Here is an 18,335-nt window from a genome sequence, read left to right on the forward strand (position 1 = left end):
ATGTGGGTTTTTATGGGGAGGGGGATGGAGATGGTTCCCTGTGCAACATGGACTCAATTCAAATCACAGTTCAGGGTTTGTGTTGCTTTGTGCTTTTGTCACCAATAGAATTCTAGAAAATATATCTTTAAACAAAATGATGATGAGACAATGATGATGACACAATATAATGTGAAATCACAGTTCAGGGTTTGTGTTGCTTTGTGCTTGTGTCACCAATAGAATTCTAGAAAATATATCTTTAAAAACAAACTAAAAATGATGATGATACAATATAACGTGAAATCACTGTTAGCAAATTTCCTGAAGCTTAGAGGTTTTCCATAGGAACATCGATATCTACACGTGGGAAAGAATTATGAATGTAGCTATCTGTTGCTTGAATTCTATGCTACTTATGAACCACGAAAATTTTAGATACTTGAAAGTGTAAAAGATAATCTTCTACCCAGAGAAAGATTATAAAGGTTTTCACCAGCATTAGGTCTTGGAATTTATGAAATGAGGTTGTTCCTCAATTGTAACTATAAGTTCAATCACATAGAACTGAATTTTGTTATAGATAAGAGCTTCCACCTTTGACACTAATGTCCCTCATTGCTACATGAGGGTTGTGCTGCTCGCCAATGGAGAAGAGGTGGAGTCGACGAGTTGAATTAGCTCTTGCAGTTAGGATCTCCTACCTTTGAAACTGACGTTAATCACTGTTACACGAGTGTTAGGGCTGCTTGTAAATCGAGTCGATTAGTGCAGGTGTTGAATCAATAAAGTCGAGTTGCAGTTCCCTGGTCAAATTGTCCGAAGGACCCTGCGACTTAGGTATCGAATTTACCAATGTCAATGTTAATGTCAATGTCGGGACGGATCATGTCTCACATAGTAGTCTTAATGATCTCAAATAGTAGTGACCGTCTTAATGATCACACAGTAGGCAACTCTCTTTTGGGATGCTTGAAATCTAATTAGAAATTGGGAAAATTATTGATTGTAATTTTAAGTTGTTGAATCACTATAATTCTAATGCATTTTTCAGTAAGTTGAGTCATTTCTACATTCAAAAATGAAATTTATTCTACATTCAAAAATATGAAATTTAAGAATACTACCCTCTTGAAACTAATCGTTCTGCATACTCCCGCTGGGGCAGAAGATGGACCATGTAAAAAAAATCTGTGGATAGAGGCAATGATCGATTTGCATATTCCTACTGGGGAAGAAGATGGACCATCGTAAAAAAGAATCTACGGATGGAGGAAATGATCGATCTGCATATGCCCATTGGGGCAGAAGATGGACCATGTAAAAAAATCTATGGATGGAGGAAATGATCGATCTGCATACTCCCACTGGGGCAGAAGGACCATGTAAAAACGAATCTATGGATAACAGAAAAGACCACTTCTAGAGAAGTGCAATTTAAGAATACTGCCATCTCATCAAGAAGAAAGAATAATACTGCCATCTCATCAAGAAAGAAAGAATTGAAGTGCAATTTAAGAATACTGCCATCTCATCAAGAAGAAAGAATAATACTGCCATCTCATCAAGAAAGAAAGAATTGTGTTGGTGGCTGGATTCTTGAAAAAAAAAAAACAGAGCAGGGAAGATCTCATATTTTATTATGTGGTTCTAAGGATGTGGTCCAACAATACTGCCATCTCATCAAGAAAGAAAGAATTGTGTTGGTGGCTGGATTTTTGGAAAAAAAAAACAGAGCAGGGAAGATCTCATATTTTATTATGTGGTTCTAAGGATGTGGTCCAACAGTTAAGTGGGAGTGTTTGTCCTAACAAGTAATGTAGTCCAAGAAAGAATTGTGTTGGTAGCTGGATTCTTGAAAAAAAAAACAGAGCAAGGAAGATCTTATATTTTATTATGTGGTTCTAAGGATGTGGTCCAACAGTTAAGTAGGGAGTGTTTGTCCTAACAAGTAATGTAGTCCAATCCTTTGCAAGACTATATATGCCTGACAACTGTTCTAGACACTATTTATTCACTTGAAGAAAAAAGAGATTTTCCCTAAAACTAACTGTTCTTTGGTTAGGCTTCTATTTTTTCCAGACATTTACTCCCTAACAACTAATTGGCATAGTTTAACTAATTGGCATAGTTTTTGGGATCGTTTACTGTCAGTTTTTTTTGTTTTTGCGCTTCATGCATCTAAAGAGGCTTGCCCATTTTGGGGATGGAATGGTTTCTGCATGGTATCTTGCATCGCCAACTGAAGCTGGATGCCTAATAATAGTTGATGGTTCAACTTAAAGGGGCATGATCTTTAGACCAGATAATCCGAAATTATCCGGAAAGGATTCTCCTTATCATGTGAAATCATCTTAAAGAACTCACATCAAAGGATTCTCCTTATCATGTGAAATCGTCCTTGAACTCACCTCATGTTTAAGTTCTTCAGCATAAACTTCTTATTTGAGAGAGGCATCCATATTTCATTTCTTAAACTACGCTGTTGATAGATTCAACCATTTCACATAAACTTCTTTCTAAAGAGATGCAGCCATACTTTGTCGTCGTTCTTTGTATTTCTTCAGATTTATGTTGTAATTCTTTAGATTCTTATGAAGCATTTCTTCTTTCGCAATGTATTACATGAATTAGTTTAACGACATTGCAGTTTTATCGGGTATCTGGCAACGTGCTTTATGTTTCTTGAAGCCAGAACTTCAAATATGTTTACATGAGTTGTAAATGGAGATGTGGAAATATATTAGTGATTGCTGCACTGTTCTGTTTATTTTAGATGATGTTCTTTACAATATCTAGTCTATTTTAGATGATGCTCTTTACCATTTTAATCTAATTATTAATAAAATATTAAGTCAATTGTAGAGATTTAATTTTAATTTTCATGAAATATATTGGAATATTTATAGTAATATTTACAGACAGAAAGTTAAGATTTATCTCAAAGTTAATTATATTTTTAATTATTTAATTAAAAATGTATTGATAAATTAATAGTATTGTAAAGTTAAAATTTGCATTAATCTTTATAATTAAAAATATGTTAAAAAAAAATTGGCATGAATTCCTATAATTAAAAATATTGCTTATGTTTAAGTCATAAATCAAATATGTTCATAATTAATAATAATAATAATAATTTAAAATTAAATTAATTTGTTAACTTGGAAGAAGAATAATGATGCGGAGGAATTGCCTGGACGGTCAAAAATGGTCAGGATCCGCCCAAAAAAATTTCAAACAATCTTGCGGTATCCGTGTTTGAATCATGTTTTTGATTGTGGAAGTGGATTTAGCACCATCAACTATTGCCGTGTTTGAATCATGTTTTTGATTGTGGAAATGGATTTAGCACCATCAACAACTTCTAAGGCTGGTCGGAATCCGCCCAACAAAATTTCAAAAAATCTTGCAGCGTCTGTGTTTGAATCATGTTTTTTATTGTGGAAATATATTTAGCACCATCAACAACCTCTAAGGCTGGCTGGAATCCGCCCAAAAAAAATGCAAAAAATCTTGCAGTAGCCATGTTTGAATCATGTTTTTGATTGTGGAAATGAATTTAGCGCCATCAACAACCTCTAAGGCACTCAAAATCTTGAAGTTTGACAGCTACAACTTGGATTTACAAAAATCCTTGCTGGATTTTATCAAAATCTTACGGGAATTTCTATAATTTTCAGGGCGAAAAGGAGATGTTTAGACTTCAACTTTAATTTTTATGTGAATCCCATTGCATAATAAGATAAGTATTTGATGTTTATCAACATTTACCAATTATTTAATTTTTATCACTGCTTTAACTTATTACTATTTTTATTACCTTCTTTACAGTTAACTCTTCAAGTATCCATAGTAGACTTTGAGAGATCAAACTTCACTCTCTATTCAGTACAAAATTGCAGAGTTTGGGAGATCAAACGTCACTTTCAATTCGAAGATCATGTTGGTAGTTGACAACTAATTAATGTAAATTTGGGTAAACTGTATTAGTTATTGACGAGTTGGTTTCATACCGAATCAGCAGTTATGTAACGGAGGCTCATATATAAAACTGATGAATGCCCGAACTATTGTATGGAGAATCATTTATTGATTGAATAGAGATTCCAGTCCCTTGCCCCCTGGATGTTTCCTTGACACTCTGTCAGGGTTTTACCACATAAATCTTGAGTTATTACTTGTGTGTTTGTATTCAGTTTTCCTGTCGGTTTCATTCATTTCTTGGTTAGTTTATAATTGTAAATGCCTTCTTTCTTGATCAGTAACTCATTTAATAACAATTGGTATCAGAGCTCGAAACCACAATACCTGAAGCTACAAATTTAGACCGAACGAGGGTTTTGCTTTATGGTTATCCATTGTTGGTGAAGTTGTGAGTGCTAAATTTTACCTCTGACAGACGAATTTAATCTCCAGAGCCATTATCTGTTAACGGCAAGCTTGATATCATTTGTGATTTCTGAACAGACAGAGCAAATGAGTTGAGTTGAGTTGGAAAACGCTGGTGTTAAAAAAATTCGTCATTTTCCCGAGGTGTGTGTGGGGTCTGCGCTGCCAAACCAAAACACATTGAGGAAGCTCCTACTCGTCTGCAGGCATGTGTGGGGTCTTTGTTGCCAAACCAGAACCCATTGAGGAAGCTCCGCCCCTGCATGAAGGGCAACACTGTTGCGGTGTGATCTGCGCTGCCAAACCATTACTCTCTGCGTGGAAGAGCCATCGAACCAGAGGTGAACCACGGTTTGCAAGGAGGAGCGAGGAGGCACCGGCATGGATCGAGGAGGCTCTGTCAAGTCTGTGTGCGTGTGTCGAGGAGAGCAGTTGAGACCTCTGCATGCTGGGGCAGAGAGGAAGAGTTGTTGAGACCTCTGTGTGCTGGAACAGAGAGGAAGAGCCTGTGCTAGAGCAGAGAGGAAGAGCTGTTGAGACCTCTGTGTTTTGGGACAAAGAGGAAGAGCCTTTGAGACCTTTGCATGCTGGAGCAGAGAGGAAGAGTCGTTGAAGTTGTGACCAGTCTGGTGTGTGCTGCCAGGAAGTGTGCGGAAGTGTGTTGTCTCTGCGTAGACTGTGTCAGAGCCTACAAGGAAGCGTGCTGCCAGAGCAGTGGGGTAATTTTAATAATTTGAAAGAAATTTTTCCTAAGAATTTTTTCCAGAAATTTGTTCAAATTTGGAGGAAAGTAAAACAAAGGATTTTCATTAATTTGAAGGAAAAACAATTTTTTTTTTTTAATCTATTGAAGGGGTTTCTTTGTTTGGGAAAAGGGGATTTTTTTTTATTTTTTTTTTGCAAAAAGTTTTTTAAAGAAAGGGAAACCAAAAATAAACCCTAGCTGAAAGACTAAAACTCTAGGAGGAAGGGTTAGTAGGAAGAAAATGGCCAAGATGTCGAATGCAAAGTTCGAGGTGGAGAAATTCACTGGCAAGAGCAACTTTGCTCTTTGGAAACTGAAAGTTAGGGATTTGCTGGTGCAACAAGGGTTGCACAAGGCATTGGACGGGGCAAATAAGAAACCTGCAAGCATGACTGATTCAGACTGGGAGGACTTGGATGCCCGAGCTCTCAGTACCATCAGGCTTATGGGAAACGTTGGAAAAACTATACATGACAAAGTCGTTAACTAATAGAATTTATTTGAAAAGACAATTGTACAGTCTTCGAATGAAGGAGGGTTCAAAAGTTGCAGAACATTTGAATGTTTTTAATACACTTATATGCCAATTAACAGATATGGAAGTTAAAATTCAGGAAGAAGACAAAGCTATAACCTTGTTGTGTTCTCTGCCAGAATCATGGGATCACTTCGTAACTTCAATCAGTTTGAGCACCGCTGATTCTTTGAAATTTGAATCAGTTGTGGGAGCTCTCTTGTCTGAAGAAGTACGAAAGAAATCCAGTAATGAAAAAGCTGTATTAGAAGCCATGATAATTAGAGGATGGTCAAAGGAAAGAGGAGAAAAAACAAGGGGGTCTTCCAGATCTAAATCAAAGGGAAAGAAGTGTAAGGCAAAATGTTAGCACTGTAATAAAATTGGACACCTGAAGAAACATTGTTGGAAACGACAAGAGTCTGATAACCCGAAGAAGGAAGCAAATCAGCTTGATTCAGGTATGATAGACGAAGTTTTATTTGTTGAAGAATTATGTATGATAGATGGAACTTCATGTAATGTCTCTCAGGGTGTTGAAAGATGGCTGTTAGACTCTGGTGCTTCTCATCACATGTGTCCACACAGAAATTGGTTTACTTCATATGAAAATGTAAATAGTAGTTATGTGTTTATGCGTAATAATGTATCATGTCAGACTATTGGGATGGGAAATATCAGGATTAAAATGTATGATAACACAATTAGAACATTAACTAGTGTTAAACATGTACCTGATTTGAAGAAAAAATTGATTTCTTTGGGAGGGTTAGATTCGGATGGTTATAAGTTTACAGGTCAGAATGGTGTGTTGAAAGTCTTTAAAGGTGCCCTAGTTGTTTTGAAAGTAGAAAAGGTCAGAAATCTTTACAGACTCAAAGGAAGTACTCAGATCAGTGAAGCAGTGATTGTGTTAAAAAAAGAAGAAGGTACTCACCTATGGCATCGGCGATTGGGTCACATGAGCGAGAAAGGTCTTAAGATACTGATGAAACGTAAATCTCTTCCCGATCTAAAATCTTTGAAGTTGGATTTCTGTAAACATTGTGTGTATGGAAAACAGTGTAAACGGAGATTTAAAACTGGAAATCATAATAGTAAAGATATTTTAGACTATATTCATTCTGATCTGTGGGGACCATCTCCTGTTGTATCATATGGAGGTGCTCTATATTTTTTAATGTTTACTGATGATTTCTCCCGTAAATTTTGGGTCTTTATGCTAAAAAAGAAAGTTGATGTATTCAATGTCTTTAAACAATTTAAAGCAAAGGTAGAGAAAAGAACAGGGAAATCAATTAAATGTTTAAGAACTGACAATGGCGGTGAATTCACTTCAATAGAATTTGAACAATATTGTAAGGATGAAGGAGTTGTTAGACACAAAACTGTTGTTTATACTCCTCAGCAAAATGGTGTTGCTGAACATATGAATCAGACTCTTATGGAAAGAGCCAAAAGCATGATCAACAATGTTAACTTGCAAAAGGAGTTGTGGGCAGAAGCAGTATCCACTGCTTGTTATTTAGCTAACAAATCACCTTCAATAGCAATTAATTGTAATATTCGTGAAGAAGTTTGGACAGGTAAGTCTTGTGATTATTCACATTTAAGGACATTTCGCTGTGATGCTTATTCTCTTATTCCTAAAAATCAGCATTCAAAATCAGATCCAAAATCGAAATGTTATGTCTTTGTTGGGTATGACTATGCAATGAAAGGATACAGGTTGTGGGATCCTACATCGCGGAAGATAGTCATTAGTAGAGATGTAACATTTGATGAATCTTCTTTTTTTTTAAATCAAATGTTGAAAGAATTGAACAGGAACAGGTATCGCCAAATCAACAAATTCAGTTGGAGGCTAAATTTTTTGGTGACAGTCAAAAGGAAGAAGAGGCTTCTGGAGAAAAAGGTGTTGAAGATACAAAGGAAGCTGTTGAAGTTTCTGAACCAGTTCAAGTTTCTGAACCAGTTCAGCAACCAGTCACTCTAAGAAGGTCTACAAAGGAAAGAAAAACTCCCAAAAGGTATGAAGATTCTGCTTCATCTTTTGCTTTGATCACTGAAGATGGGGAACCTTCTTGTTATTAGGAAGCAGTAGATGATACGGATAGAAAAAAGTGGAAAATGGCTATAGAAGAAGAAATGGATTCCTTAGCCAAGAACAACACCTGGGATCTTGTAGAACTTCCTGAAGGGAGAAGTGATGTTGGATGCAAATGGGTCTTCAAACTGAAACGGAAAGTTGATGGAAGTATCGAAAGGTATAAGGCGAGACTGGTAGCAAAATGGTATTCTTAGGTTGAAGGTATCGAATTTAATGAGATTTTTCCACCAGTTGTAAAACTTGTTTCTATTTGTACTGTGTTGGCACTAACTGCATTACTTAACCTTGAGTTAAAACAGTGAGATGTTAAAAAAACTTTTTTCCATGGTGATTTGAATGAAGAGTTATATATGGAACAACCAAAAGGTTTTGTACAAGGTCGCAGCAGAAGATTAGTTTGCAAGCTTAGGAAATCATTGTATGGTCTGAGGCAGTCTCCCAAACAATGGTACAAGAAGTTTGACTCCTTCATGGTGAGCCATAACTTTATAAGAAGTGAGTATGATCATTGTGTATACTTCAAGAGTTTCAATGGCATATTCATTATCTTAGCTTTGTATGTTGACGATATGCTTATGCAAGCAAAAGCATGGAAGAGATCAACATGTTAAAAGCTCAGCTTTCTAGGACGTTTGATATGAAGGATCTTGGAGCAGCAAAACATATCTTGGTCATGGAGATACACAGAGACAGGAAAAATGGTAAGCTTTGGCTATCACAGCAGAAGTATGTGGAGGAAGTACTTGAAAATTTTTGTGTGAACAATGTGAAACCTGTTAATGTTCCAGTAGCTTCCCATTTTAAGCTTTCTTCAGTTTTGAGTCCTAGAAATGATGAAGAAAAACAACATATGTATCATGTACCATATGCAAATGATGTAGGCAACTTAATGTATGCGATGGTATCTACAAGACCTGACATTTCACATGCAGTTGGAGTTGTCAGCAGGTTCATGGAAAATCCAGGTGAAGAACATTGGCGAGCAGTGAAATGGGTGCATTGATATCTAAGAGACACAAGTGACCATTGCATCATCTTTAATGGTAGTGAAGGATCAATCTGCGGATATGTAGATGTTGATTATGCATGTGATTTGGACAAAAGAAGATCTACTACAGGTTATGTCTTTACTCTTGCAGGTGGAGCAATTAGTTGGATGTCAAAGCTTCAAGAAACAGTTGCGTTGTCCACTACCGAAGCAGAATATATAGCTGCTTCAGATGCTAGTAAAGAAGCAATCTGGTTAAAGGGCCTACTTGATGAGATTGGAAGGATGTAGGAGAAAGTGAATGTACCTTGTGACAGTCAAAGTGCTATTCACTTGGCTACAAATCCTGCTTATCACAGCAGAACCAAGCACATTGATGTAAGGTATCATTTTCTGAGACATGTGATCGATGGCGGAAAAGTAGCTCTTCAAAAAGTCCATACGCGAGAGAATTGTGTAGAAATATTCACAAAGCCAGTTACAGTAGAGAATTTGTGATGGTGTTTAGCTTCTCTTGGCTTGCAGAAAAGATGATGAATGGGCATGGCAAGGGATTAGGAAAATTGTTGTCAAGGTGGAGTTTGTTGGTAGTTGACAACTAATTAATGTAAATTTGAGTAAATTGTATTAGTTATTGACAAATTGGTTTCATACCGAATCAGTAATTATGTAACAGAGGCTCATATATAAAACTGATGAATGCCCGCACTATTATATGGAGAATCATTTATTGATTGAATAGAAATTCCAATCCCTTGCCTTGTGGATGTTTCCTTGACACTCTATCAAAGTTTTACCACGTAAATCCTGAGTTATTAGTTGTGTGTTTGTATTCAGTTTTCATGTCCGTTACATTCCTTTCTTGGTTAGTTTATAATTGTAAATGCCTTCTTTCTTGGTCAGTAACTCATCTAACAACAGATCAAACTTCACTCTCCATTCGAAGAGTGCAAACTTGCGGAGTTTGGGGAAATTTTGGATATAATTCAAGTTTCTTTCAATGATATTAATTCTTATTACACACTTACCAAGTTAGTTTACGATTGACTCTTCAATTGTCCGTCGTGAGATGTCATTGGCCATGGCTCCACGTTGGGAGATCACACTTCACTCTCAATTCGAAGAGTGCAAACTTGCGGACTTTGGGGAGATTTTCGATATAATTCAAGTTCCTTTGAACTATAGTAACGCTTATTACACACTTAACTTGTTAGCCCATTAGTGCGATTGGTTTGGTTTCTAAGGCTGACTTTCTAAGCTTTCTCATCAATTTATTGTACATTTTTCTCCATTTTTTAGGCTGACTGTCTAAGCTTTCTCATCAATTTATTGTACATTCCTCTTCATTTTTGGATCTTTCATCCGTAATCTAAAATTCCAAAATCTCTCTATTTCTCAACATTCATTTTTCATAGGAATTTTTTGAAGTTCTTCGAGTTCATTGTTCATGGGCTGATCTCTAATCATTATCACTCAATATGCAGAAAGGTTGACTGTCTAAGCTTGCTCATCAATTTATTATACATTCCTCTCCATTTTTGAGATTGACTGTCTAAACTTTCTCATCAATTTATTGTACATTCCTCTCCATCTTTGGATCTTTCATCTGTAATCTAAAATTCCAAAATCTCTATTTTTCAACATTCATTTTTCATAGGAATTTTTCGAGGTTCTTCAAGTTCATTGTTCATGGGTTGATCTCTAATCATTATCACTTGATATGCGGAAAGGTTGACTGTCTAAGCTTTCTCATCAATTTATTGTACATTCCTCTCCATTTTTGAGGCTGACTGTCTAAGCTTTCTCATCAATTTATTGTACATTCCTCTCCATTTTTGGATCTTTCATCCATAATCTAAAATCCAAAATACCTCTATTTTTCAACATTCATTTTTCATAGGAATTTTTCAAAGTTCTTCGAGTTCATTGTTCATGGGTTGATCTCTAATCATTATCACTCGATACGCAGAAAGGTTGATTGTCTAAGCTTGCTCATCAATTTATTGTATGTTCCTCTCCATTTTTTAGGCTAACTATCTAAGCTTTCTCATCAATTTATTGTACATTCCTCTCCATTTTTGGATCTTTCATCCATAATCTAAAATTCAAAAATCTCTCTATTTTTCAACATTCATTTTTCATAGGAATTTTTCAAGGTTCTTCAAGTTCATTGTTCATTCGCTGATCTCTAATCATTATCACTCGATATGCAGAACAATGTTGAAGTCCTGCAAGACTTTAAAATATCAAATATGATTTTGGATTAGTTAGTGAAGCCTTCCAAGGTTTTTAATTACTAAATATGGGGTTTTGTAATTACTCCTTTTACTAATTTTCAAGATTTCTATACTCATACACTTCAGCAATAGAAAGATGTAGAAGAGTTGATCTCTCTCTAATATAAAATCAATCTCTACATTTTTTTTGGTCTATTTAAATCTCCTCCGTGATGTAATTGAAGCAACAAAGTTTGAGAGCTATGGAAAAATAGAGTTCTCTCTAAACTAGGTTCTAAATAGAACTTCTCTCTATATTTTTCCTTGAAGATATTTGCATAATTTTTCTATTTAAATCTTCTTCTTGATGATCTCTACAAAATAATTTTTATTTGGGGGTCTATTTAAATCTCCTTCCTAATGTAATTGATGCAACAAATTTTGAGAGCTATAAGTAATTTAGTGATTTATTTGTGTTATTTGAGTGTTTATTTAGCAACAAATTTTCATGTTAGTCTTCTCTCTCCTCTGTATATGGATTGTTATCAGAACACGAGGTAGTCTCCTCTCTCCTCAGACCACAAGATTAGATTTTATGCATTAGTTTTGTGAGGAGCTTAGTCATTCATGGTAGACATTGCAATAGATAAAGGTCACCATGGTTGTTGTCATCTCTGTAAAACCTAGTCGTCGATTCATTTGTGTCATTCATGTGTTTATTTAGCAACAACTTTTCATGTTAGTCTCCTCTCTCCTTTGTCTGTGGATTGTTATCAGAAAACGAGTTAGTCTCCTCTCTCCTCAGAGCACGAGATTAGATTTTATGTGTTAGTTTTGTGGGGAGCATAGCCATTCATGGTAGAATCTGAAATAGATAAAGGTCACCATAGTTGTAGTCATCTCTGTCAAACCTAGTCATTGTCGTTTGCTAGTATCATGTAAACCCTAGTCGTTGTTGTTTGCTGGTATCATGCAAACTTGTCGATCTCATGCCTAGCCACCACCATTTGATTTGTGATTGTGTCAAGGGTGACATCTCTGCAAACCCTAGTCATTGTCATTTTCGGTGTCGTGCGGATTTTTCGATCTCATGCCTAGCCACTACCATTTGATCTATGCAAACCCTAATCATTGATGTTTGTTGGTATGATGCAAATCCTAGTCGTTGTCATTTGCTGGTATCGTGCGTTTCTATCGATCTCACGCCTAGCCACTGTCATTTGATATGTAACTGTATTAAGTGGCCACAGATGAAAGATCTAAAAGAGCTTGATAGAGTCGAAAGGAACCAACCCTCCAGCGACCACCATAATGAATGAATATTCTTGGTTGGGCTGAATGAAGGTAGGTTACTCATCGGAATTACTATGAGTTTTTGGGTGTTCCCTTACTGCATTTAGGTTAAAAAAAAACTCTCAACCTCACTTCTCTCTTGATTAATGAAGAAATTTTTTTATGCATATTCTCATTTTTTTTTTATGGTTTGGTTAAGTTGATTTTAGATTGGGCTTGTTTCAATGTTGGATAGAAAAATGATCTATCCACTAGCAAGTTGTTATTATCAAAATGTTTAATCAATTCTAAATGTTTTGTAAAATAGTTTCCATTTATCACAAGTGATTCGTATTTTCAAGCTCTTGGATGAAATTTGACTTTAAACCCATGCAAACTAATTATTATGTGCTTCATAAATATAGCATATGATAAATGAATCTTTATTGACATATATATATATATATATATATATATATATATATATATACTGACATCATTAGATGAATTAATAGTCTCAAAAAAGTTATATGTGTGTGTGGGGTAACCAAAGTGAGAGAATATATATGGCATAGAAAACTTATGGCATAGAAAACTTTCATTACCACACGTTTTTTTAGGGTTTTTTTGGTGGGTAGGGGGGAGGTTATGATTAATTTAAAAAAAAAAAAAAAACATAGAAAATATGAGATTAAAAAAAGTGAAAAAAAGTGAAGAACAAAAATAGAGTAGTTATGGCATGGAATAGTAGACTCTTACATTTAGAGTTTCCTTTTTTTCATAAACATTGGATTTGAGTAATGATTATTATTTGAGTTTTTCTAGTAAAAAAATTATTTTTGGACCATTAAAATGAGAACCAAACAATATGCAAAAGATCCATGGATTATTGCACTAAAAAGGGTTTGAAGAATCCCCATTCAAACCCCAAATTAGGAAGCTTATGTACTAATGATTCAAGATTAATAGGATCAACTCATAGGAATAAGAAGGATGATGCAACAATATTTTCTCTCGTTCAACACAGTTTAAATGGAAGAACTATTCCTAAAAGTGCAGTGGCAACTAGGCCCAAAAGATTGGGACATTCTACAAATTATATGTAGTAAAAGGAATAGCAATGCCAGTATGCATCAAGTTGAGTCACAATGTATTGCAGTTATTGATAAAGTAATTGTTGTATTAGAAGTATAAAATTTGATATTGCAGAAATAATTAGGAATTTTGTGGAAGAGACTAGGGAAGCAGAAGAAGATCAACTAGACATGGAGACTATAGTTGTCTTAAACACTATAAAGAAGTTTGTTGAAATAATTATGAAAGAAAAATGCCACTTTGTACAATATGCGGAACATGAACATGGTGAAGAAAGTGAAGCTCACTATGTAGATATATACTCATGTGGATGATGAAATTGAAGCTGAATATGAAAATGAAATTTCTTTTGTAATTTTAGAAAAATGTGAGGATAATCTAGTAATGGAAGTTGTTGAAGACATGAATGAGGTTGTAGTGAATGTTGATGTGACATCCCTTTTACTAACCCTCTTGTAAATATTATGTACATGATTCCTAATTTTAAAAAAAGGGATAATTGGTTGAGTGTTGGAAATACTGAGAGTGGGGGTGAATTAGTATTTACTTTCAATTGTTATTTTTTCTAGTCAAAACATTTATATTCAGAACACAAGATGAACAACAAGAATAAATGCTTTTATTAATATAATCTTTGCAATAAAATAGATACAACATATATATATATATGGTTTCAATATGTTGCCAAGCACCAACTTGGACTTTTGTGAGGATCCAACCTCCAGAGCACCAACTCCTAGGACACCAATCCTTCCAGTTCTGAGGCACCAACCTCAAGGACACCAATGCTTCAAATTCTGAGGCTCCAACCCCAAGGGCTCCAACCCAATCTTGTCAAGGCATGTTTGATAATGATTCTATGCTCCCAAAACTCTTCTTTACTGAATTCTGTCTATTTACAGCTTCACTGTAGTCTCCATGCTACAACATCAATGGAAACTAGTCTTCATATGAAGAAGTCTTTATAACTCTTCATACTGTCCACACAGAGTCTGCAAAAGTTATCTCATGATGATATCAAATAGCCATCATAATCTCTTATAACGTCTCCACACTGCTTTAGTGAGTCTACTATTAGCTGCACTAAGCTCTAATTAATTCATCACAGGTCTGAGTCTTTCACAGGGTAACGTGATCAACAGGGTTGCTCGTCCTTCGACTGCCTCTTGTCCGACTAGACCTTCATCTTCCTTCTATCTTGTTGGACCTCCGACCTCTTTCTATCCTGCTGGATTGTTGGCTTCCTTCTTTCTTCCAGTTCGCCAACAACAACTGCATGACAATTCTCTATTTTCTTATCTTGATACGCCTGACCTTTGGCTTCCCTTTCGCTCGCTTGAGCTTCGGCTTCCTCAAAGCTCGTTCGAACTTCTGGCTTCCCTCCTCCGGTCGCTTTAGCTTCCTTTGTGCTTGTTCTACCATCTATGCTCGCTTGACACTTCGGCTTCCCGATCCATTGCTTCCTTTGTCTATTCGAGTGTTCCAATACTCACAGGACACGTTCAGGAGGAAAAGAGGCCGAAATACAAAGAATTGTTGCTTATAAAAAATATCAGAGAGGTCCTTTTTCCTTTAATAATATTCATGCATTAGACTTCATTATTTACGGAGGATTTCATTGGAGAAACTGTACCAACAGGGAGATCCCACATGCACGTCACAATCGCAATCGCAATCGCATCTTTCAGGAGGTATTTTATAAGTCATGTTTATAACATCGCCAATGGATGATTACTGATTGCCCCTATTGGATACGATATGATTATAGACTGTTGTTAATAACTCCATCAGGTCCATAGCTCCATCGCAATCGGTGGATTTAAAATCCCTTAGAGACTAACGACAAAACGAATGTGATATTACATTAGGGTAGTTTATAATGGAGCTGCGAGTCCGCATATATTATCGCAGTCGGAGGTTTCGGGGGTGACAACCCTTTATAACTTGCGCTATGAGAGTTTTGATAGGCGGATGCGATAATATATTAAATCATATTGCAATGGCGTAGTCGGGTCCGCATACATATCATTATCGCAGTTTTAACGTGACAAGGCTTTAAACACTGCGATACATAACTCCCGATATGCTTAAGCCGCATATAATCAAACTTCACACTTTGCTTTGATATATCAGACTTAACCACAAAACCCTCTCTTAACGTTGTTTATGCGTAAACTTAACCCATAAACCTTTATCCCCTTTAATTCTATTATAACCCTCGTATAATGGGAATATACACAAACACACGGAAACTTACATTTTCCGCTTTTCCATAGCCTTGGCACATTTATCGATGCTTACCTTTATCAGGCTCATTCTCCACCGTAGATTTCCCTCCATCAGATCTAACGGTTGATGGGAAAACCCCTCTTCGAACACATAAGCCGGACTTCAAATAATAATGAACCGCATTCATAAATCGTCGGGTCCGCACATCAAAGACACCTCTGCAACGCGGCTCCTTCCTTTCTCCGATCTTCGATTAAATCAGGACCGTTGATCTGGCACTCAATCTGACGGTTGTCTCTTAGCCTGATCAATCAAACTTGCGCGACAATCCTCCACCATCGATCTTCACTCAATGGATCTGACGGTTCACAACGATTTCGGGTTGACAACAAGCATGGGGATTAACCGCCTGATAAAGCAGTTTCCTCTATCCTCCTCGCTGCTACGTGTTGCTCGGTTAGTGGAATCGGGTGCTCACCCTCCAATACTACTTACCACTTCTTTCTTGCCTAATAACCCGCTTTTGTTTATAAAAATCGCCTCCCTTCATGACTAACACCTGAGCTTGCTATCTACCTGAATGTGGTACTTAATAGAACCCGCCGATGTGATTTCTCCGATATATATATATATATATATATATATATATATATATATATATATATATATATATATATATATATATACTGCTCCACTCTTATCTGCTCTTATATTCTCTTGGCTTGTCACTCCTATGGCTTCTGATACACTGCTCCAATAGCTCTTCTATGATATTCCTCCGATATCTCATGATATGGTTCCTTTGTTAACTGCTCTTCCACTGGCTTCTCCTCCTGATGCGTGTTCCTCTTTGTTCCTTCTCCTTTGATGACTTCTTCCTCTTTGCAGGACTTATTGGGCATATAATACATGCGATACTCCTGATATGTCTCCTCTTGCTCCAATAGGTATTCCTTTGGCTTTGCAATGTCTTTCAATGAACTTCTCTGATACCTTCATACCTTGATGACTTCTGATATCTTTTCTAATATGCATCTCTTACTCTGATATTCTGCAATACTCCTCTGATGTGTTAACTCATCCGATACTCTGCAATAATCCTCTGATGTGTTAACTCATCCGATACTCTACAATACTCTTAAGCATAAGCGATAGCTTTGATATGCCTCCTTTGTTAACTCCTCCGTTAACAGACTCTTACTCATGGCTTGGCTTTTCTGAAGGCCTTGCTGCTTGGCTTCTTGCTCTTGTTTCTTCATGGATCTACTCTGCTTCTCCTTGGCTTCATATCATCATTTAGTATCCTAGAATATTGCCATATTGACATCAATGGCAATCTAGGTCAACAATCTCCCCCTTTGTTATTGATGGCAATATTCTTCTTCTCTCCCCCTTTGACATCAATGGCAAAGGAGTGCACAAGGACTCCCCCTGTCGAACTACTACTCTTCTTAATGAATAGTAGATCTTCATGGGTCTATTACTCCCCCTATCATAGTGCACTTTTTTTTACTCAAGATAGAAGGACTGCTGCAAATAGAACATTATCCCCTCTTCATGTCTTAGAACTACTTTATCATGGCTTCAACAATGCTTAAAAATTCTTCACTTCAATGTTTCTGCAATAATGATCAAGAATCACGGGCTCCCCCTGACTGTATGCATCATCTCTTTTGGCAGAGTCTTCCTATCAAATGCTCAGATTGTTGAAGATCAGGTCAACAACATGTGTTGTTGGCTGGAGAGTTCGAGGGACTTTCAGATTGTATTTGCTTCCTTCTCCATACTTGTGTAACTTTCTTCTTTTGAAAGGTTCTAACTTGTGTAAGAGCCCAAGTTAAGTTACAATCACGTGCCATATGACCAATTTTATGACACTTGAAGCATTCTACATTGTTCATGAATAAGAATTCATGATTTCTTCCTGCAAAATTGTTCCTTGGAGATTGTTGAGGACCATAATATCTATCTTTATGATATGCTCTACAATCTTTTGCCATGTGTCCAAAGTTTGTACAAGAATAACAATAACCAAGAAATAAACTTTGGTACCTGGGAGATGGAGATTTCCTTGATGTACTTTTGAAGCCTTTCTACCTTGAGATCCTTTGATGATAACCATTGCTTCTAGCATCCTTGACATTATCTACATTTCTTCTTGGAGCAAGATTTCTTCCATTGTTGCCTTGATTTTTTTCCTTGCCTTTGTTGGAACTGGGAGCATCACCATTTCTTTCTGGCTTCTTGACATCCCTTTTGTTTGAATCATTATCATTCTTGTTTGAGGATTCAACTACATACCCGAGACCTGATTTATCAAATGGACATATTTGATGGCTGAGCATGTCATCCAAGGCTTGATAGCTCTTCAAGGTTTTGTTCATCCCTTCAACCTTTTTCTTGAGGAAGACAATCTCTTCTTCCAATCTTTCACACTCATATTTCTTCTTACAAAGTTGTTTCTTAGTTTCTTCCTTGATATGTGCAGCTTCATTTGCTTCTATTTTAAGGGAGATGATATCTTACTTCATTTTGAAGATTTCTTCATTTTCCTTTGCTAGACTGCTCTCCATTTCTTCCTTGATCCTTGTAGCTTTACATGTTTCGGCCTTGAGAAGTTTGATGTTAGATTTTAATTTGAATATTTCTTCATCCTTTTCTTTTAGTTGACATATCATGGTGTTTCTCTCCTTTTCTACTTCATCGACCTATTCTTCTATGATTGCTAATGCTTCCATTGTCTTCTCAGCCCCTTGTGCTAACTTTCTTGCTTTTTGTAGTTGACTTGACAAGGT

Source organism: Pinus tabuliformis, chromosome 4_1 (assembly GCF_031772625.1).
Source record: "Pinus tabuliformis cultivar Carrire ecotype Pingquan chromosome 4_1, CPIR1, whole genome shotgun sequence".
In the NCBI taxonomy this organism is placed as follows: domain Eukaryota; kingdom Viridiplantae; phylum Streptophyta; class Pinopsida; order Pinales; family Pinaceae; genus Pinus; species Pinus tabuliformis.